At 39.2% G+C, this 23068-nt stretch overlaps 1 protein-coding gene across 1 annotated transcript in view; it reads right to left on the reverse strand.

The window, feature by feature from the left end:
• The window catches only part of LOC124270041 (innexin unc-9-like), a 168092-nt gene extending 162774 nt beyond the window's left edge, over positions 1-5318 (reverse strand). The window contains exon 1 of the mRNA XM_046705110.1: positions 5251-5318. The gene's annotated coding sequence lies outside the window, so the exon portion shown is untranslated. The remainder of the gene's footprint in view (positions 1-5250) is intronic.
• Positions 5319-23068: the final 17750 nt, after the last annotated feature.

A 23068-nucleotide genomic window follows, 5' to 3' on the forward strand; every position in this document is an offset into this window, starting at 1 on the left:
AACCTGTTTCTGACGTAACAGTGAATAGAAGGAGACCCGCATCTTCCTCTACACGATGAGGTCACAGTAAGTTGGGGGATCCTAGCTGGATGACTACGAAATATTAAAACGAAATGCGTAAATATCATTATCCATTTGCCAAAATATTATGTTTCTCATTGAAAGTTTTATCTTTGTGTGGTACAAGTATTTACAGAGGATGATATAAAGATACAATAAGCTATGGCAAAACCAGCTTAAAGGACCTCTACATTTAGTTCGTTATAACCGTTGTTCGTTATACGCATTGCGACTAAAATGTACAGCAAGTAGCCGCGCCAAAACACTTTATTATACTGAGGGAAAAAAATAAGGGATAACATGAAAACACAAGTGGTCCCTTATTTTTTTCCCAGGTTTCTTCACAAGCTATGCGATACAAAGCTTGTGAAGAAACCTTGGAAAAAATATAGGAACACTTGTCTTTTCATGTGATCCCTTATTTTTTCCCTCATTATATATCCGTCTGTTCCATATAAGCGTGTTCGTTGGATACCAAGATTACTGTATATTATAATACTTTTATGTTAAACCGTGTTGAGTAATTTCCCAATATGTATCTATAGTACTCGTGAAGTATGGCTTTTAGGTTCAGAATTAGAGTATTAAAACCTAGACCACAAGAGAGGGAAAGTAACTCCAATTTTAGCTACACACACTAATGTAAAGATTATCGAACATCCCCACATGTAAGTAAATATACAGTTGGACACAGTCTCACATATACATCTGTTGTACATGAAGAATGCATTGCAGTGTTAATACAAGTGACCAATACACAGAACAGCTGTAAAAGTAATAATGTACTGATTGTTTTGGTGCTAGAAACACAAGCCTGTTAAAGCACACGTTTTATATACGAACGTCGATCATCCATCCTGCTAACGATGGTACTAACGAGCTACTTTGACCAGTGGGATTCCCTGACCAGCATGGAGGCAGTGTTTATGGTGTACTTAAAGAGGCTACTTGTCTTGTATGGTTAAATGATACATACATGTTATTGATTTTCAGAGAAACATTCACATAATTCGGATAACAACTTTGCTATTAAGCCCAATGGGGCTTGTTACGGTAGATACTCGAGACAGATTGTTGCGTTTTTATGTGGATGATGATTAATTTTAAATACATGTAGAAGAGAATTTTGCATAAGTGAGTGAGTGAGTGATAAGACGTTTAACACCGCTTTGAACGTTATTTCAGTTGCAGAGATACAGATTGTAGAAATGTCCCATTGGAAGAAACTCAATCTCTAATATTAGCAAAACGGTGTAGAATACGATGACTTTCGGCGTTGTAATGATATCCAACGCTGACTGTTTCTGGCGCCTTGGCAACTCAAATATTTATAAACGTTCCAGGTTTAGATGACAAAACACTTTTGAAATTTCAAGCATATCGGAAACATAGGGATGGAGGAAGTTGTCTGATGCTGTTCGCTACCTGCATCATTCGTGTTTTCGAATTGAACACTTGACCTGGCTTTGCAGATGTGTGTGACGGGTGCCACCGGTGAGGCAGGATACGCTGACCTTTTCCCAAACAACTAATATAATCACTATTTGAGTATGATTAATGAATACATTACATTCGAAGTCGTCCAATGAACCATTCTTACAGCAGATATTATGTATGAAAATGAGAATGTTTATTGATTACGTAAGTTTTGCTTACGGTTTTTAGTGTTCACATGTATTCCTGAGGATTGATCACCATACTTTTCTTTAACCAATAATGTGATTTCAAAGAGGACAGATGGGAAAACCAAGGGTCGTGATTTGGGCATACATTCCTTTCGAACCACACTGGATCCTGGCAGCGAAGGGAGGCAACTCAGGACATTGAGACACGTCATCCCAAACTACTGGTCCACCTGCGCTTACTCATCCTCAGTTGATACAGAATTTACCTTCAGGATATCACCTTGTTATCTTCTTATTTGCACAATAATTAATCAGCTAATTCCCACTTGTATAGAATTGACCGTTCTTGTTATCGTATCATTTTCAGAACATCTAATGAAGTAATTGTTTGTAATTCGTCCAACCCAAGCACGAAAGATACTAACCGGCAATCTATCTAGTACGTCTTCTTGTTACATAAAGAGAGATACTGATAAGTAACTCTATTAAACGCACTCAACTACAGATAACCTTACTGTGTCGAGCAACCATCTGTCACGTTCAACAACAAATGTCAAAAGGACAAGATTATAGAGAGATTGTTGAAACTAATCGAAAGAACACAGTCTCCGCTAAAACATAACTTTTATCGCCATGTCTATATTGAAGGACCTCAGGGAAGATAATAAAGAAATATGAATTTCATAATCTTAGCAAGTGTCAGCATATCTGGTAACAAAAGTACCAAACATAGAATCTTCCTGAGGCTTGAAGGAAACGTATCTTACCAAGTTTTCAGAGGGTTTAACAAAATATATGACCATTAAGATAGTTCGAATGAAGCGATTAATCATTAAATGTCAAAAAAGCTATTCATTCGTAAGACTATCTGAACATAAAAATAGCAAGACAGACACACCTCAAACAATAATGTTTATGTCTAAATGCCATTACAAAGCCATTGTTTGAGTTATCTGTGAAAGAGTACACACATTTTGCAGAGATGAACAACTTATGTTAGATATGCGACCGAGTTGTAAGGTCCACATACATGTATCTTTGTTAACCGTTTGACGTCAGGTGCAATGTTTCGTTTTACTCAATAATCGGCTCCAAATGCCCACAAAATGTGAAATCTTACTCTGGAACTGGCAATTCCATAATACGAGCCAGTGATAATGACTTACAAAAAATGAATATACACAAATTTATGACAGGCACACATACGAAATTGTTTACATAGGAAGATCCTTAGTTGTAATAGTTTATGAAGTGTTATCTGCAAAAGGCAGGGCTGGTTCTGATAACAAACCAACCATTTCCACACCATTCAGCATGGAACACTCTTAAAGTAGTTATTTCTTTCTACACTTTCAGCAACTGCGGCCACAGATGAGTTATTTTCTGTCTGCTTTTCAACATTTACCACCAAGTTTTTAAGGAGTTTGTTGCACTACTCGTAGGACAGGCTCAGTCACAAGCAAATGCAGTAAAGCATCTTACAAATAGCTTACCCACATTCAGCTGGAATCCATGAGTGTGTTCTTATAACTGGCATACATCACGCACTAAATACTACTATTTCAGGTAATATTAAACTATATTATAAGGATTGCTTATATCATATGGATGTGCATCTGACGTTATTTTAAGTCTTGTTTAAATGTGTGCTGCTGATTTGGTGCTTGACTCTGAGAGTTTGGGTACAGACCTGGATGGGACTCAACCCAACAAAAGTACTAGAATCAGTACTTTACTGACACAGTGTAATCCCAGATATAACATGTGTTACTTTTGACCAATTTCTAAATGGCATTGTGTATCAAAACTAAAATGGGTAAGATTGTCCTTCTCTAAAAGAGCTACCTACATAGAAGGATGGTATAAGTAAATATTTACCTACCTATAGGCACGTTGACCTGAATGATAGTGTGATACGTATCCTTAACCAAGCAACGTCAATATTGACACAAGTGGATTGATCACTAGGCATATGCTTGCGGGAGTACGTTCAACAGTCACAGTCGCTGGTTTATCTATGTTTGCTGTGGCGTATCACTGGTCAAAGAACTACTGGAACTGTCCATATCTTGCCAGATACAACGTCCACGGTGTTCAAAGGCCGCTGATAAGCAATTAGCATCGCATGGTGAGATGAGGTGTACAACATTCGAAGAACCTGCAGTAGCTGCTTACATTACAGACATTTTTAGGGATTTGTCTTGAGCTGTGTTTGTTGTTTTATTCTCTAAAGAAACCCAATAGTGTTGGTAGTTTTCTTTTGGCATGCTCACACTGTTAGAGATAACCATGTAAAGTGCAACCACATTCTGTATATTCCTTCACCGGGCTTGTCATCACAAGACCTTTTTATATTCTTTCATTGTTGATATACTTCTTACATGAGAAGAGTAGTGATTATATACAACACCTTGCCGCAGACCACATAATATACGGTTTGATAATAGTTGTGACAACGTTGTCGTGAATGCAAAATACCATACATGTATTTTCCTATATACAATGTTATCAAATCTAAGAAGAAATATATATTAGGCAGTACATGATGCTGCATGAAACAAGGACATTAACAATCCATGATAAACCAACGGTACCAAACTCTTTGTTTCATTGTTGAGATAAGTTCTTACATGTGAACAATACACACAATAGTGATTATATACGGCACCTTGTCGCAGACCACATAATATAACGTTTGTTAAATATATAGTTGTGACAACGCTGTGCTAAATGCAAACTACCCTACATGTATTTACTTGTATACTAGTATTCCTAAATACAGTTTTGCTGCTACCATTGGGTAAACTGGGCCATTGCCAATCCATGATAAACCAACTGTGCCAAACACCATATCATACATGCAAATCCTGTGACTGGTACATGTATGTATCAAGCAGGTACACGACACCAATACAGTTTGCAAATATCGACAACACTGTACAAACCAACCATAGCGTTTCAAACAAAAACCCCTCCGCGAGTTGTGTTTACCTATTGTCATGGCAAAATGAAAACATTAAAATGTCAGGAGAAGGTAAAATTCTAAAAACGCCACGCTACCACTCTTCTCGGTGAATATTTTCCTAACAATAGTTCTGCCCCAAGCCCTGTCCTAGAAACATCAGACACACATTTACGGTTAAGATGTAAAGAAAAAGGTCAGAACGAACTCCATATGGCTGAGTATTGTGCCCGTTGCAATTGTATTAGCATAAGTATTTGCAATGTTCTTAGAATAATTGGGCTATTTACAACTTGTAACAATAACCTGTAGCAATGAAAAAATCCATTTTGTATTCTTATCAAACTTTATGATGCAATTTCCTAAGATAACTAAAATTCCATATTACCATCCCATGAGGACATTCTCATATACCAACATATTAGCACGTGTACCTCCGCAACTGATATTCCTTCACGAACTGTAAAGAAGGCTAACTAATTTGTGTAATAGTCCACAGGTGTTCCTGTGGTAGATACCTACTCCTACACATATCGCCATACTTAAAATACTCAAACACAAGCTACTAACTACCAAAGTACACCTCAGTGGTTTAGAACCTACCTTTGGGTGAGTCTATCAGATTCTCCATGAAGGCAGGTTAGTCCCTCAATATCCTTTATCCCGAGACTACTGCAGCTACAAGTACTGTTATACCACGCGGGTCCGTTAACGTTAAGCGCCGAGTGTTGCAGACCTATAGATCTAGTGAACACTATGACTCAATTCCCCTATGTTGGGGAATGGGGAACGCGCATTTCCCCCTCTGAGTGACGTGGTTACCTTTTGGCCATATGTATGGTATATTTTATAGTTACCGTGCGACGGTCTTCACAAAAAGTTGCGTTTGGGCGTTTATTCATATGGTTCCTGTGCATGTAAAAAATGAAGCTATATAAACAGAAGGTGTTTATTTTTTCTTCGGAGGAACGGAATGGCAGAGAGATTAGAAAACTGCAATTTGGTTCCAATATCTTATTTCCACTGCAGATGGATTGGTTGAAGGATTACACGTTTGATGTAAGACATGCTTTTAATACAGGGGTATTAAGTGAGTTAGATAGTTGGTTTAACAGATGGAATAGACATTCCTGTAGGTAAAAAGAATCCTTAATGATTTTCTTGCCACATATGTATTTTAACATAACACACATATTAAACAACGTCAAACTTTTATGTTTTGGTTAAAGCTTCTGAGGCAGTGAGTAAGTGAGTGGAGAAGTGTGTGTGAGTGAGTGAGTGAGTGAGTGAGCATGGTGTTACGTTGTGTTAACAATTTCAATCCAGGACGAGCGAATGCTTTAACCACCAGGTTACCCCACCACCCCCTGATTAATGACCACAAAAAATAACTACATGAGGATGTATTGTTCGCTGTTTATGTTTTTCGTTTGACACATCACTGTACAACCGTATGTAGTTGGTCTGTAAATAATCAAATCTTCAGAGACAATATAGTGATTGATGTTATGAGCACCGATCCACGCTGTCGGGGTACGATGACACGCCATTAATGACGTTACCAAGGCTGACCGTCCGATCCATTAAGTCGCATCTCACAACAGTCTTACGTTTCTAAATAATGAATTCTAACCCACAATCCCATCGAATTAAATCAGGATATAATGTTCCGATCCATCTTTCTCCTGCTGTTATCATTTCCTGCAAATAATCATGATTTTGAGCTATACCTCAATACAGTTTAGGTTTTTGTTGGTCCTATTGTTGCCATTTCGTTTTGTTCTCTACTGCAAAAGCCAAATGCACATCACCCTTTACCGACTGGGTGACCCCTGTCCTTATGATGCCTTTCTTATTCATTAATGTGTGGTATATAATCCAGTGATATAAAACCTGGAGGCATTGTAAATTTTCTTACCTCTCTCGTCATTCACAAAGGGCATATGAGTTAGACAAATGGTAAAAACTTAGTTACACCGTAAGCGCCGGTTCGATACACCACATCCATAAAATGTGTGGTGCTTATTCTTGGTTTAACCAATGTAATTTGGTCTGAATATAGTTCAATTATATACAACACGATATACAATAATACACAGTTCCTGAAAAGACACCTGTTACTCAGATGAAGGTACTTCTTACACAGGTGTGGCTACACGTGCTAGGTGGAACATCACCTTCAGGTGTACATTCGGAATGTAGGTCATTATAGACAAGTATAGGATTGGTTGTTCTTGTTCAGTTTCAGTTCACGTGACAAAGTCTCAAAAATCAATACAAAGTTAATTTGGGCAATGTTTCTGACCTGTGGAGACCGATCTCTTCACATGACAAACATTCAAATGGGCTTATTTTGCATAAAGCCTGATCAAATTCAATTCGTAACGTAATTGATCAAGCAAGTAAATGGACGTGGTAAAGTGGTCTGTGGTTTATTAACACATCCACCGTCTCTTATGAAGCTGGCTATGGTAATTTATGAAAAATATTGAATTATACAACCAAATACGTGGCACACTTTCACATGACATATTTTAATGGCGTGACAATTTGATGACTCTATTCTCAACACGATTTATATATACACAGGATACAACATATTCACTTACGTTACTCCTTGAGGGATTACTTATTCTCTTTGATTGGCCTTAGCATAACTGTTATATGTAGGCATCGCCAAACGACTGTTCAAAGACGTTTGTGTCATATCCAGTAATGCCACTTGTAAGGCCAGTATGTTAACTGAGTGAGTGAGTTTTAGTTTTACGCCGATTCTAGCAATATTCCAGAACTATCACGGCGGGGAACACAAGAAATTGGCTTCACACATTGTACCCATGTGGGAATCGAACCCGGCTCTTCGGCGTGACGAGCGAACGCTTTAACCACGAGGCGAGCCTACTGCCCAATATGTTAACTAAGGAAGAAATCTGCAAACAGTCGAAATGGTCCAGGCGATATTCTTTTCAAAGATTTCTTGTAGGGTTGGAGAGGGCTTTGTCAGTGTTATTGTAATAGACCTGAATTTAAGATGACATTGATTCATAGATGTAAATGATTAAACTGCACGCATTACTACACTGCTGTGCCAACGAAATTATACACATGGATTTTGAAGAAAATAGAAACGACATCAAAACGTTTCTAGGCTGAAAACAGTCGCCGAAACGCAACTACTTTATCCCCAAGAAATACATCACTTTATAACAATCATTTCCTCGTATTGGGTTCTTAGCTACAATTGAACACGTGTGTAGGCTTTTTGTTTGCTCAGCAATTGAGTAACACTAGATCAAATCTTAGGCAGCTCGCAGCATGAAGAAACATTTTTTCTTTTAAAGGAAAAAAGGAAAACTTGAGTTGAACATTACTTCAGTTTTCAGGGCGTTTAATCTCATTTACACATTAACACACATTAACAAATACATGAAACCTTTCAGAAGCAACCCAAAGGTGTACAATTAGACCAGATCTTAGGCACCACGCAGCATGAAGATTTGTTTTCTTTTACACTTAAAAAGGAAAACTTGAGTTGAACATCACTTCAGTTTTCAGGGCGTTTAATCTCATTTACACATTAGCAAAAAAAACCCATCAGAAGCAACCCAAAGGTGTACAAGTATATGACAAGTATATGGAGTTAATATACATATCAATAACAAAACGAGAAACTAATTTCCAGCATTGTTTTTGTTTCTCAGACAGCTGAGGAACCACCAAACGTACCACATGACTTGGTCGGACTGATACATGTTATATGCGAGCTACCGGCAACAAGGCGTACGGGTCACAGTGTTTCTTATAGACCAAGTTCTTTAGATACAAATGCAGAGATCCAAGGATAGCATACAGCATAATTTGCGATGATAATCTAATCATAAACGCTTCAATTATTCCCAAACAGATGAACATGATATTTGGCATCAGTCCAAACGAGTTCTTTGACAGGTTCGACTACCATCAATCAAGTTCTGGTGGGTGTGCGACTTGAAAGGTAGCATACAGCAGAGGGATGTCTTTCTCCATCACAGCCATGATCTGAATCAGTTAACTCATGCCTGTCTAAATATCCACGGCTCGCCATATATATCTCCATATACTCACTAAATCGTTGTATTCAATAGGGCGTTATCTAGCTATAGTTCAAATAAATTTTCCAAATAATCATGAATTAAAAGTCAGGTTCATCATTAAAACAAACAACATTTAACTTATAAAATAAAGTATTATCGTAGTTGTAGCATATGCTTTGTTTGTTTTGTTTGTTTGGGGTTGTTGTTGGTGTTGTTTTTGGGGTGTGTGTGTGTGTGTGTGTGTGTGTGTGTGTGTGAGAGAGAGAGAGAGAGAGAGAGAGAGAGAGAGAGAGAGAGAGAGAGAGAACGGTAACGATTCAAATAGTGATGACTCAGGTCACAACCACATGTAAAGGCGAGTCAATTTTTCACCCGTAAACAAAACACGGAAAGATTTGGTACATTATTCATTAAATCAGATCATACAAGCAGTAGATTTAGATAATATTCATTTTAGACCTGAAAGCAGGTACCTTACGTTATTACCAATTAAAATAAAAATAGTAAAACAGCTTAGCAATACTATCATTACTCGTATAATATATATGTATTTTATAAGTTGTATCTTGAATACCGTGATCCAAAACTAAAACTAAAACAGCCAGTGTACATGAATTACTGTTTCGTTGTTTCATGTCCCGACTAATTAAACCATTTTTATATAAAACTGCAGTTACCACCTGGGTCTGTTATGCTCAAATGAGCCTAAGCGATCCATTTATATACGTTTCACCGCTATTTTGACCTTTGGAGTTATCTTAGGCGGATAAACGCGACTGAATATTCTCCGGCGTTCAAGTTAAATATATATTTGATGATGTGTGAGCTGGCTGATGAATTAATTGTTCCATGCATGGCAATGTTGATATCATACAATGTTATTGGTGATTAATTGATACTTTGCATTTGGCTGACGCACGACGTTATGCAACATAAGGAGTGGTACTTGATTCAAAATGAATAATGCACTGATGTACAAATCGTCCCCACCACGCAAGATGCTCCTTATAATGAGTTCATCCAGGAATATTTTCCTAACAACTGTGTGTATTGTCCCTGACATGTGTAAACAGCCACCCTTCTCGGGACTCATTTGTTTAGCTAGTCAAGCAGTCTGAGCTTGAAATATCATACACATCAGCTAGACATTGTTCTTAGTCAAGTGTTATCTTAGCGGCACTGACACGAGTCTGCAATTACTTTGACATGCAAGAAGGTCTTATGTTCAGATTTCCTTCAACACATCTCTTGCCAACTGGTGATTGCTTTACAGCAGAATAAAGATATCATCTGTTGTTAGGAAAACCGTATGTATGCATGGATACTGATCCTTATTGGTACAGTTGTTACATTTGGTAGCGTGCGTCAGGAAAATAGCTTACAGTCTGCATGCATATGGTTGCACGGAAATAGATTTCATAGAGTATTCATGTGGTTGGAACAATTGTTTTGATGCGTTTGTGTAACCTTTGAACTTCCAGTTGTTATGGGTGTATAAAAAAGAGGGTTAAAAGGAAAGGGGATCAAGTTCCAAATAATTCAGCTGGTGGAATGTTTCAGTTTGGTAACGTAATACACCTGAAGTAAGCTGTTTCAGAAACAGTCTGTAACTTATTTCTGATGCACTGAATGCTGATACACATAATTATAATGACCATCCAATACCCACATCAAAGAATGTTGTTGCTGAAATATATTACATTAGGTTAATTAAATGTAATTCTAATATAGCAATCGAAAAACAACCGTCCTATACTCGCATCAAAGAACTTATGTTTATACGCTTTATGTAAGTTTACAAATAATTAAATGTGATTCTAATGAGTGAGTGAGTTTAGTTACCGCTTTTAGCAATATTCCAGCAATATCACGCCGGGGGACGCCAGAAATGGGTTTTAAACATTGTACCCATGTGGGGAATCGAACCCGGGTCTTCGGCGTGACGAGCGAACGCCTTAGCCACTAGGCTACCCTACTGCCCCTGATTCTAATGTACACGTGAAAATACAGCTGTCCAATACCCACATCAACGATTTTATGCTGATATATATTACATAAAGTTAAAGGTTTTCAAGTCTAAAACTCATAATATAGCCATCCAATACCCACATCAAAGAATTGATGCTGATACACAATACGAACAGTTAAATGTAATATAGGTTAAAAATATGCAACCTAGTACCCACAACAAAGAACGAGCAACTCTTGATGGTTATACAAATAGCATTTCGAATTGATACCGCTTCAATCGACACCGGCACCTGGTACATAGGATATAAAACATGTACAAAGATTAGCATTTACAAAGGGCCTCTATATATATGTTACAAGATTCCTCGTTTATCCAGACATCCGCGCATCTTCTGACAAGAAAACAGTATCCATCAGCTCCATTTATCATTAAAACTAGTGACAGTGGCTTCAAAAACATCAAAATATCACAAAATAAAATTCGCATCATGACGCAATATAACCGAAGAACTTCCACTTCCGTTTTTACAAAAGACATAATCTATTACAAACTCCAAACTGTTAACACATACCTTCCAAAAACAAGAGGTATATTGAAACCACGGCATCGAACCATGAAATTTAAGGCAAAGATTTGCTGACTGAAAAAACTTCTGAAACGAGCTATCTTGCGATGAGATGGAGAAACCGCACAGGAGGTCATGGGGGCAGATAGCATTTTGACTAAAGATTAGCTTAGCAGGTTCTAAGCCTCAACCAGCGTCTCTGGCAAGTCACAAGCGAGATGGTTCTTACGCATTTGAGTTGCAGACTTACTTTACGGTCTCAGCAGACGATCACTCGTGAGATACAAGAACATGGTAGAAGGTATGGCGGTTACTTTGCTTGAGGGAAGCAACCATTATCAATTTTCCATCTCAGGTGAAGGTACAAATAGGTATTGCCAATGTTCCCCACATACCGGATGAACATCCTCCTGTTGCATGTTGTACTAGGGTGACACGTTTATTGCTGCTGTAGTGTCTGAGGTTGTTAAATTATATGCAGAGGCGCACTTTTTACCCGACCTGGCGATGGTGGGTGTGATGTACCAGATTGATATGGAACCTTGGAAACGAATTACAGTATATCAGCTTTCGTGCATTTTATTAGTGTTCGTGACTTTGCTTTACCGCCGCTTTGAACAGTATTTCAGTTATATCATGGCTTCATACGGGAGAAGAGTGCGAACTATTGCAGGTATATGGCTAGTCTGTCTCACAGTCCCTCAACCACAATATTATCCCTACCGCTTAGTCCTCCTGCAGTGCTAAAGCCCTATATGAAGCAAGTCTAGATTTCCTCAGGTTCAGGAATCTCCAATCTCACTGGGCCTCCTTTTCAAATAAAATGGGTATATTTGTTCCTATCAAAATTATATATATTCAGAGACTGAGCGTAAGACTACTCTAAGACGTTTGCTACTTCCGGGTAGCCCGGAGGACCGGTGGGGTGCTGACAAATCATTACACGAAATCAAAGAGGACCTAGGATTCGAACCTGCGATCCTGGTTTTTAGCAAGCCCAAGGGACACAACTCTGTAAAGGGAACTGCGTCGACTTAGACTTCTGGGCTACCCGTGCACAACATGATTCTGAAATATAACGAATTTGTATTTTCGAACTGAGAAATTTTATTAATAAGTGGGTGAATATTGTTTATCACTGTAAACAAGACTTAGCTATGTTACGTAAAACGCGGTCTCGATCAGAGAAACAGGTGGCTGAAGGCAGCAACCAACGCTATGGGTACGATGACACTCAGTCTGCCAAGTCACAGTCCCTGACACATCGATCACCATTTAAGTCTGATCTAACACTCATAGCTATGATCCGAAACCGACTCATATATGCATGCTGTTCCTAGGCCATTGTTGTTTAATGGTCTCGTATCGCATACTGACCACCCCAAAACAACAAGGTTAGATTTTATTTATATCGCAACCAATTCTTAGAGACGACTGAGTGCATGAATTTAATCATGCATGTGATCGTTTCAAAATTGCATACTTGCATATCTTGATGCTCATGGTATCAGTCACTAGACTATCTGGTGCAGACTCGTATATTTACATACCATCAAACAGCAGAAACATTGCAGAGTGCGATGATAAACAACAAACAAAATCAACAACAAAAACATTGGTGACAAAAATAAAACTTGACATCTTTTTAACATTCATCATCCTGGCAGCAGCAACTTTCGCGACAAGCTGGAATACGTAACAACACGTGGTTTTCTTCTCTGATGTAACATGCGTTTCTGAAGGTTACACGGTACATGGCCGGGATACTGTTTTCAGGAACCATGCGCCCTCTTGTAACCTGAACCTACGCTATAAAACAACAAGGTAATGAGATTGGCATGACATTTTCAAGTAAGATATGTCGTGTCATAGTCGAAAATACTCGATAATCGATTTACAGTACATCTATGACGTCATCGTATAAAACAATGACATGCTTGCAATGATGGTTCAACTGTCATTTACCTGCTACCCACTTTGCAACATGTCGTAAAGGTGCATGTGCACATTTGCATTATACAATTATGTATAATGACATGTATTGCATATTTAAGATGTCCTATCTGAGTACAACAGGGAAGAAAGGCCAGAAATTGGTGTACCAAAAGACCAATCCTTGAAGCACACGGTGTACCAAAAGACCAACCTTGAATATTGTCTTCTTACTGCATTGAAGAACAGTGTTGATTAATATGCCAAATCCCACTGGGAAATGAATTAATACTCACTGAGAATTGAAGGCATAGATTAATCTGAGCCTTGTCTACAATAGTTACAATTACCACTGATGACTGTTTGGTAAAATGAGGTTCAATATTACTTCAATCAAATTAACACGTGTGCGTGCGTGCACAGTATAACATTAACGCGCCATTCAGGCACATCATAGTGAGACATTGTAGTTGAGCGTAATGAATATGTCGCATTGTCGCGCATTTTACTGCATTTTAACATATCATAGATGGGGCGAGAATCTGACAACGCGACACATGTTGATATTGAAAATTTGTTGAAATTTGTCGCATTGTCGCCCTTTAGTTGAATAAACAATGTTGCTTAAATATTCAAAGCGCCAAAATGTCACGTTTTGGCATTGCCGCTCTTTGGTTAATGTTGAAACTTTTTGCTTGTTTTTAGGGCGACAACGCAACAATGTCCCTTCTAGGATTCCATATCATGCCGGCAACAATGCCGGGTAACAACTTATAGCATCTTTAAACATCTCTTTAATATGATGCCGCCACGGGACCGAACCACAGCCCAACAACTCTCCGAGCAAGGACTCAATCCACTACGCTACGGAGACAGTGACGACTCTTGAGACACGGAACGCAATGCGTAAACCGGGACGTTCTAACACCATCGTAACGCAACATATTACAGCTAACACACGAATACTTAAAATATTCTAAGAAGGAGCAAAATACATGAAGACCTGCCAAAGGGTCAATTTGAAACACTTAGCCAGGTATGCGAACAAATGCGTAAATAAATATACTTTCATCACACGTAAGTGCTCAAACATGATAGGATTGTGTAAGTTCAGACCATATCACTAATTACTGTGACAATCTTGAAGTTGAAAAATGCAGGACGTTGAGACAGGATCTGTTTTTGAATTACAATTTCCCTTCCCATTAGCCAACTCACATACCATCTGAAACGAATCCAAAACGAATACCTAAGTTCGTACGAAGAGAAAACACGAAAGAATGTTTTGATTTTTTCCACCAAACATCGAGCGCATATTTTCCAAACGAATAGAACCAACGCTCAACAAACGTTGTATCAATGCAAAAACGATCTCGTTAGGAAAGACATGCTTCAGAAAAACATATCGAAACTGAATTTGGCTCAATGGTATGCTACCACTATTGGCGATACTACAGCATGCTATGTTTGTCCACCTGACAACACCCATTACGAACTTGTCACTGGCGATGCATCTACAAATCAGGTTGTAGAAAGCGTTTCCCTCCAACCCTGTTAGCTCTGAGAATTATTCAATTGGCAACCACCAACGATCTGTTTTTCCCTCAATGACATGAAGAGACGTATGGTGCCAAGTTGACATGAAATCTAGTACGGTGTGAAGGTAATTAGGCATATATTGGTTTTGGCAAGACGCGCAGATGGAATAGTTAGCCCGTACATATTCCAGGAAGCTTTGCAATATAGGCACAGGTGTAAACAAAACATAGAGGTGTTCTGAAAGGATACACAGATGCGAGTCTGTGAGAGTAGGTCACTGGGAGTTGTTTTCTGTTGCCTGACCCGGTGTTTGTTTATCTTTGTAAGAATGCTTCTTTGATCTCATGAATGTTGATCCTAACGTAACGTGTCTAACGTAACGTGGGTGTCTAAGGCTGTATGGTATGGTCTTCTTGTAAGTGTACATCACTTGTATATACCGCTGTGTGTTACTTCTTGGTGTTCTACGGGGCGGTGGGGTAGTCTAGTGGTTAAAGCGTTGGCTCGTCACGCCGAAGACCCGGGTTCGAATCCCCACATGGGTACAATGAGTGAAGCCCATTTCTGGTGTCCCCCGCCGTGATATTGCTGGAATATTGCTAAAAGCGGCGTAAAACCAAACTCAGTCAGTCAGTCAGTCAGTCAGTCTTGGTGTTGTACGGTGTGACATCGATGTATATGAACTATGTGTCAGTGGTACTATGGCTGAATCCAGAGCACATAATACATTCTGTTATGAACTGTACCCAGGGTCCATTCGTCATCACTGTTTCATTTCTGAGGTGATATCGCTAACTCCTTCTCCTTCATTACTAACCTAGCAAAGATGTCCAGCTCATGTGCTTGAAATCAGTAACTAATCAGAATCTCTTTTCTGAATTCGACATAATTTAAAATTTGAACATATACTCATGGAAACGAATAAGGGAACACATGAAAGCACAAGTGTTCCTTTATTCTTTTCCAGGTTTCTTCACACTTGTACTTTCATGTGTTCCCTTATTCGTTTCGATGAATATATTCGACTACGTGCCTTTGATGTATTTAAACGGATCACACGACTGTTAAAGCAGTAAAAGATGTTTCCTGAGCTCTGAGAGAGTGAGGTGGCGGTGGGGTAGCCTAGTGGTTACAGCGTTCGCTCGTAACGGCGAAGACCCGGGTTCGATTCCCCACATGGGTACAATGTGTGAAGCCCATTTCTGGTGTCCCCCGCCGTGATATTGCTGGAATATTGCTAAACGCGGCGTAAAACCAACCTCACTCTGAGAGAGTGAAGTGAAGCCATAATGTTACGAGATGGGCATGTATTTGATACGGCAGGCAAACGTTGAGGTACTGGTGACATGGCTTGTTGTTTTGTATATAATAATATTAACAATAATGCGTTTAACAGTAATTATAATACATCAGACCAGACTCGATTATCCGTCGTTGCATTTGGCCTAAAGACAAAATAGAAGTGCAAATTTTATAAATGGGTTATTCAACTGAGATGGGATCAAGCATTTACTTTGAGAGCGAGACTGCGCGCTTTACAGAGATGTACCTGTAGATATTGCGTGTTTATGTAAATTTATAACATCATTGGGCGGAGGTTAGGTTTACCCTCACGCATTAGTCTACATCTACTGCATCTCCTTAAAGTTTTCACAACAAAACTGACAACACTAAACGTTTTAATGAGATTAACGAGCGATTATGGTATGTGTTTTTTCTCACCAACAGATCCAGCCAGCTCAAAGCTAACCAGAGCAGAAGCTCTGCAGTAACGAGAAGGTAATTACCAGGTACATGTTTGATTGTAACCAAATGTAATAGGATGGAATGGTTGCCGCGATGCCTCAATGAATGACCTGCTGGGTCTCCCAATGTTGTAAATAATTACTTAACGAGGACTGACGAAAGGTTAAAATACTACAAATTGGAACTTTGAGGAGGAGCTTAATTCCACCTGGTTAATGTTGCTCTGCGTACATGTTCATTCTGGCGGTGTTAAGTAAATGTGCTTCACAAGAGCCTTTACTGCGTTCCTATTTGAATAATTGCAATTGAATTGTCATGGGAAGATGAGAAGCATAGTACAAGGCTGTTGATTCTGAACTGCCACTCTGGCAGACGGAACCGATGGTGCAGTATTGGGAACAGATGTAGAAGTTTATGGCAGTCCTTTTAACTTAGGATTTGGTTTGAGGTTAACAGACTACCAACACATACCGTCATTGCTTGTTTCGTTTTTGTTTGTTGTTTAACGCCGCACTCAGCAATATTCCAACTATTTGGCGGCAGTCTGTAAATAATCGAGTCTGGGCCAGAACATACAGTGATCAACAGCATGAGCATCGATCTACGCATTTGGGATACAATGTCAACCTAGTCAGCCGATCTCATTAGTCGCCTTTTACGACCACCCAATCTCATTAGTCGCCTCTTAGGACAAGCATGGGTAGTAGAAAACCAAATTTAACCCGGATCTTCACGGGTAGACATTACCTGTAGCGGCTGGGTCTGAGGGGTGGGGTTGGACGTTAGTGGGAGTATATTTCAAAACGTCAACACTAGAGAGTACAAAAGGAGATCTGGCGGACTTTGTTTCCGTTGGACGAAAAACGCAAAATAGTGATGAAAATATTAGAAGGATTCATAGATACTTAGTCATGCCATCTGTTGTTTAGAAAATTGTTAGCATTCCCTGCTTTTTAGTCATCGCCCGTCACAAGCGCATTTTACGATGAAAATCAGAATGCCTTAGGTCGCACCGAGCAAAACTTCAGTCAGCCCATGCCAACATACAATTGACTCCTTATCAGACAATCCAGTGATAGGGAGTTCCCGTTCACTAAAGTTGCACCACAGTTGGGACAAGTATTATGTCTCGGCACAAACAATGCTATGCATGTGTATGCATGGACGGTGGGTGAGTTAGTCGTAGTTGTAGTGGCTCAAAACGTACATGTAGTAATGGTAGCAGCAGTGGTAGTTGGGGTGGCGACTTAGTAACCTCGACCTTCAATCCTGACAAAAATGTAACCACTCAATTTCAATTTACAGTCTATGAATATATCTATACCCCAGAATTCCAACGGAGCACAGCATCAATAAGAACAGTATTAACGACACGAGTATCAAGTCACCATACAGTACAAGTACGTTCAATGTTTTGCTTTAGACATTATGATATCATTTTTTGCTAGTGAACATATGCCAATTGCAAGAATATTCATAACAACAGTTTGCCATGACAAATACTGACAAAAACTGTTTGGATAAAATGCCAGATGTGAGCTTGATCCTCAATGTATTCTGGATTAAACACAGCTGCCGTGACGGAGACATCAGCCTCTTTACACACATAGGAACTCACGCACAATTATTGATTTCTCAATGACGATTCTGACATGGGTGTACCCAAGGCTTTTGGGCACCATATCTGTATTTGCACACAATATACAGTAATTACATATTCTCTGGTGACAAAATGGCAACGAAATCGGAATCAACATCAGAATCGCTTTGAAAGATCAAAACCGCAATTCTGAGATCACAGGTCCTAATCTTTTTCAGATTACCAACGACACCGAAGATAGGTCATATGAAATCGTCCGTCTTCAAGCCAAAACGCATAATCGAGAGACAGTTTTAGAACTTGACTGCTTCGCTCAGTCAATATATTCACTCATTTCCGGAGAGCGCCATCTGGCGTGGATGTAATATAAAATTCAAATTCCACGTTACAGTTAATAAAGAAGTCATCTGTGCATTCCACGAGCGACTTCTCGTTGAAATGAAGCAAGGCAAAAGCAGACTTCGCTCGTGATAACTGTAACAGTCTTATCTCGTCTGCTCGCTGCACGAGCTACACGAGAAAACCCCTCTCCACGTGGTCTGACTCAGGACAGATAAAGTCTCGACCAACAACCTCAAATCGATTTTACTTCTGTCAGTTTAGAAAACGGGAACGATTACGAGGAAGCACCTCAAGAATGCTTTGTGGTAATATGGAGAAGAGGAAATGTAATTTGTAAGGGCAACACCGGGTTTAAAAATTTGACATCTCGCGAGATAACGAAAGCCACAGGCAGGCTCGAATTTTCAATTGCTGTCTCTGATTCAGCTAAATGGGTGTCTGTTCAGATTAAATTTTCACATATGTTTAGAAATTATCATGTACCTTCAGAAATAGTCTATTTAATCTAGTGACTGGCATATGTTTAACAAACGCATAATCCAACTGACCATTTAATCGTTTTACAGGGTTGATGGGTAGTCCAGTGGTTAAAGTGCGAGCATGTCACGTCGAAGACCGGGGTTCGATTCCATGTCTGGGTACAGTGTGTTAAACCAATTTCTGGTATTCCTAAATGGTTTAAAATATTAGTAACTCACACACTGACGTAAACATACGAAAGAATATTTATCTTGTCAGTCTTATGAACTATGGATGCCATTGAGAGTGAATGAAAGTATGAATATATCTGAGAGTAACGATTTAATTCTAATTCCTTTTTATACTTGCGTGTGTAATAACAGTAAAATACATTTGTCATGGATGCACATACGTATACAGCATGCTATTTACAAGTTGTAAACATGGTGTGTCAAGGAATAAATTGATATACTCATACTCAATGATATACTCAAGTTTCATTGTTTCCATCCTATATTGCTTATGCCTACTGAGTGTATCCTAAAAAAATCGATGCTCATGGTAAAGATCACTGGATTGTCTGGTTCAGACTCGATTATTTACAGACCGACGCCATATAGCTGGAATATTGCTGAGTGTGGCGTACAACTAAACTCACTCACCCACTCACTATCCTAAAAAAGTGGAATGTCACGTAAACTGACATACGAAAGAAAGTATACATAGTTACGTTGTTTTTTGGAAAATTATCCAAAGCATCATGTATATGTTCAGACTCAACTCCTTATGTGGACTCCACGTCTTAAGGTTTATGGAGGATTTTTTACTTCAAGCATCATGATTAGAATACCCCTGCAAGTCAGTAGTGGGAAGTTTTGTTTCCGTATCATATCACAAGACATTTCTAAAGTCAAGTGTTAAGACACGCTTGGACAGGTTGTCGATTAACACTTTTCATGGAACAATATATTTGGATTAGTGAATAGAAACACACACATTTGTTTCTGGAGGGCTTAAAACCGCTAAGACATCACCATAAATGATTATACACATCAACAAATTCATCTTGTCTTTTGGCAATATTTCACATCACATGGAAATCATGTTTTAAGGTGTCATGTCTCGACGAGATTATACACATTCTGTATTTTCAGATTTGCAAAATACAAACGTTGTCAGTCTGAAGCCATCATTGTATGAGCTTTGGAAGACCAAATGACAGAACTCTCAATGAAATGGTGAACTTGGATGACGTCACGACAAAAGCATTTTGTTTCGTTAGTATACTTCGCTTGAAATAAAAATGTGTTTCTTTCTATTGTTTTGTTATGATATCAGCCCATCCTGTAGTTTGCGTACGTGAACAAGAGTCTTCATCAGCTGATTAACGTCATAAAATGCAACCTCAACCTTTAAATATTTGATCATTAGGATCATGGCAGGAATATTCATGAATCTAATAAGGTCCTATAACGGACAATAGTCATAGACATGACCATTATGTATTAAGTAGATAGGAGCCTATTGTTTAATAGTATTCCATTACACAGAGTTAACAGCTAACGTCTAACGCCTAAATGGTTTTTTCTATTGTACAAGCAGAGCAAGCATCTTACCAGAACTTTTCATTACAGATGGGGCAGCGGGGAAGCCAAGAGGTGAAAGCGTTTGCTCGTCACGCCGGACCTTCGTTAGATTCCCTACATGGGTACAATGTGTGAAGTCCATTTCTGGTGTCCCCTCTCGTGCTAAAAGCAGCGTAAAACAATACTTACTCAATCACTCATTACAGATGTTGCAGGTCTGTTGATTCCAAACGTTGATGGACCCAAAATCAACGTTCATACAGTAAAACAGCGTTGTGCCGGAGTTTGATGTCTCGAACTTACAATAGTCTCGAAATTAAAATTTGATGCATGAAAAAAAGATTGGTACTTTCTTTGCCCCCATTTTGCTATTGTGTCTGACCGAAGAGTAGTCGAATGATATGTCTTTCAAACTTCAACGTAACAGTGTTTGGTGGTATTTTCATCCTACAGTTACCATCACTTGATTCTAAATAGAGTGGCCATATATGTCGTGTCGTGTGCAAAAGGGACTTCCACTTTGACGTATATAAGTCACATGATTACTTCCAGCTTCCAGACATGGATCGATGACTACCTCTAAGTATTCTGCTGACACTACCGCACTACCGTAATTAGGGACCGTTCATAATTTTTTATTTATTTGGGGGTGGGGGTGTTTGATGATGTTAAGTGGGGTCACCCATTATGTTCTGGAGCTAGGGGAGGGGTGTCATGAATTTAGTAGACACGTACGTACTGGGGGGTTCAGCAATTTTGTACATAATAATATGTTTAAATTTATGCTTAGTAATTATGGGAAGGGGAGAGGTGTCATTGACTTTGGACATGTTACGCAGGGGGGGTCACTTATCTTGTACATACATTTTAAGAGAGGTCATTCACATTGTACATGCTTCTCAATGAAAATCATCATCACCCCACCCCACCCAGCCATAAATTATGAACGGTCCCTTAACATACCTATTTTTTTTTGCGACTCCCTCCGATGAGTTTTAGTTCCTGCTTGTGCTCGTCATATGAGCGAAATATTCTCAAGCACGACGTTAAACCCAATTCCACCAATTCCACCTCCTGCTTGTGTAAGTGTATTAAAATATTTTCCAAGGGGATTTAGGTCACATGATTACTTCCAGCCTCTTGACATGGCTCGATGACTACCTCTAAGTATTCTGCTGACACTATCGTAATTAACATATTTTTTTTTTTCGCGACTCCTTCCAATGACTTTTAGTTCCTGCTTGTGTAAGTGTATTACAATATATTCCCCAGCGAAATCATTTGTAACGTGCAAGCATGGCGCTTCTTTCACCAGCTGATAATTCATCCTAGTTTCTCAGTCCCTCGTTACGCTAGGCGCGGCAACCAAGGTCGATTGTTACTGTCTATTTTTACGGAACTTGTACCGGTTTTTTTCACCACACTTAGTAGGGGTCCCGCTCCATGCCGGTGTATATATCGCTCGCGAAAAATAGTTTAGCATTTTGAAACACAGAAGCTATTACTCTTTAATGGGTTTTTTCTCACGCATTTTTTCTGTGTATTTGTAATTCATATAATATGATGGAAATATTTCAAAAATGCAATATTAAAACGGGTTAGTCGTTCAACTATAAATTAATCACGTTTCTGTGGTAAATGATGCAATTAATTATTCAAGGAATGTGGGATGTGTATTTCGTGTTGCTGGTTTCTAATGCAGTTTCTAAGGCGTTTTATTGGTACATATTGATTAGGTAAATTCAGTCAGTATGACTTTAAGTCCCTTTTAGCAATAGTTCAGCACATAAGCTTTGGGGACTAAAATGGGTTTCATATACATTGTGCTCTTGTCTTCGCCGATCGAGGTTACTAAACCGCCTTCTTTATGAGGCATGGCCGACCAGAATTCCAATATTCCATAACTGTCGTGAGATGCGACTAGGTGACACACGTGACACTTTGGCTCTAAGGCCCCTTGTCATGTCGGAAACTTATGTGGGTTCGAACTCGCCTTATACCATGGCCATCCTCTTGGGTTTCACCAGTGGTAAACGTCTGTGACCTTAGCCCTTCGGACTTCCTTCTAGATTGAGTGAGTATGGTTTTACGCCGCTTTTAGCAATATTCCAGCAATATCACTTCGGGGGACACCAGAAATGGGTTTCATACATTGTACCCATGTGGGGACTCGAACCCGGGTCTTCGGTGTGATGAGCGAACGCTTTAACCACTAGGCTATCCCGACGTCCCTGTCTTCTAGAAGGTAGCATGTCGTTGTGTAGCTGAAATAGTGTTTGTTCAGTAACGCTCAACAAAAACTCACTCTCTTAAGATGCGAATGAAATCATATCACATGATCAGACCCGTGTCTTGGCTGGTCGCCATCTTGCCCGGATCGCGATGATTGTGCCCAGTTGGTCCCTTTAGTTTTCACAGATCGTCGTGATATTGCGGAAATAATAGGCCAACTGTTGGCTAACACAGAGTTCATACATACCGTTGAAGATATCAGTTTATCAGGACATATTAAATATAATGCAATAGTAAAACTTGCCCACCATAATTTCATTTCAACAACCAAACGTAAACCTCAGTGAGTTATTTTAGGTTTACGCCACACTCGGT

Source organism: Haliotis rubra, unplaced genomic scaffold (genome assembly GCF_003918875.1).
Source record: "Haliotis rubra isolate DU_JTF1 unplaced genomic scaffold, ASM391887v1 Scf102, whole genome shotgun sequence".
Classification (NCBI taxonomy): Eukaryota; Metazoa; Mollusca; class Gastropoda; order Lepetellida; family Haliotidae; genus Haliotis; species Haliotis rubra.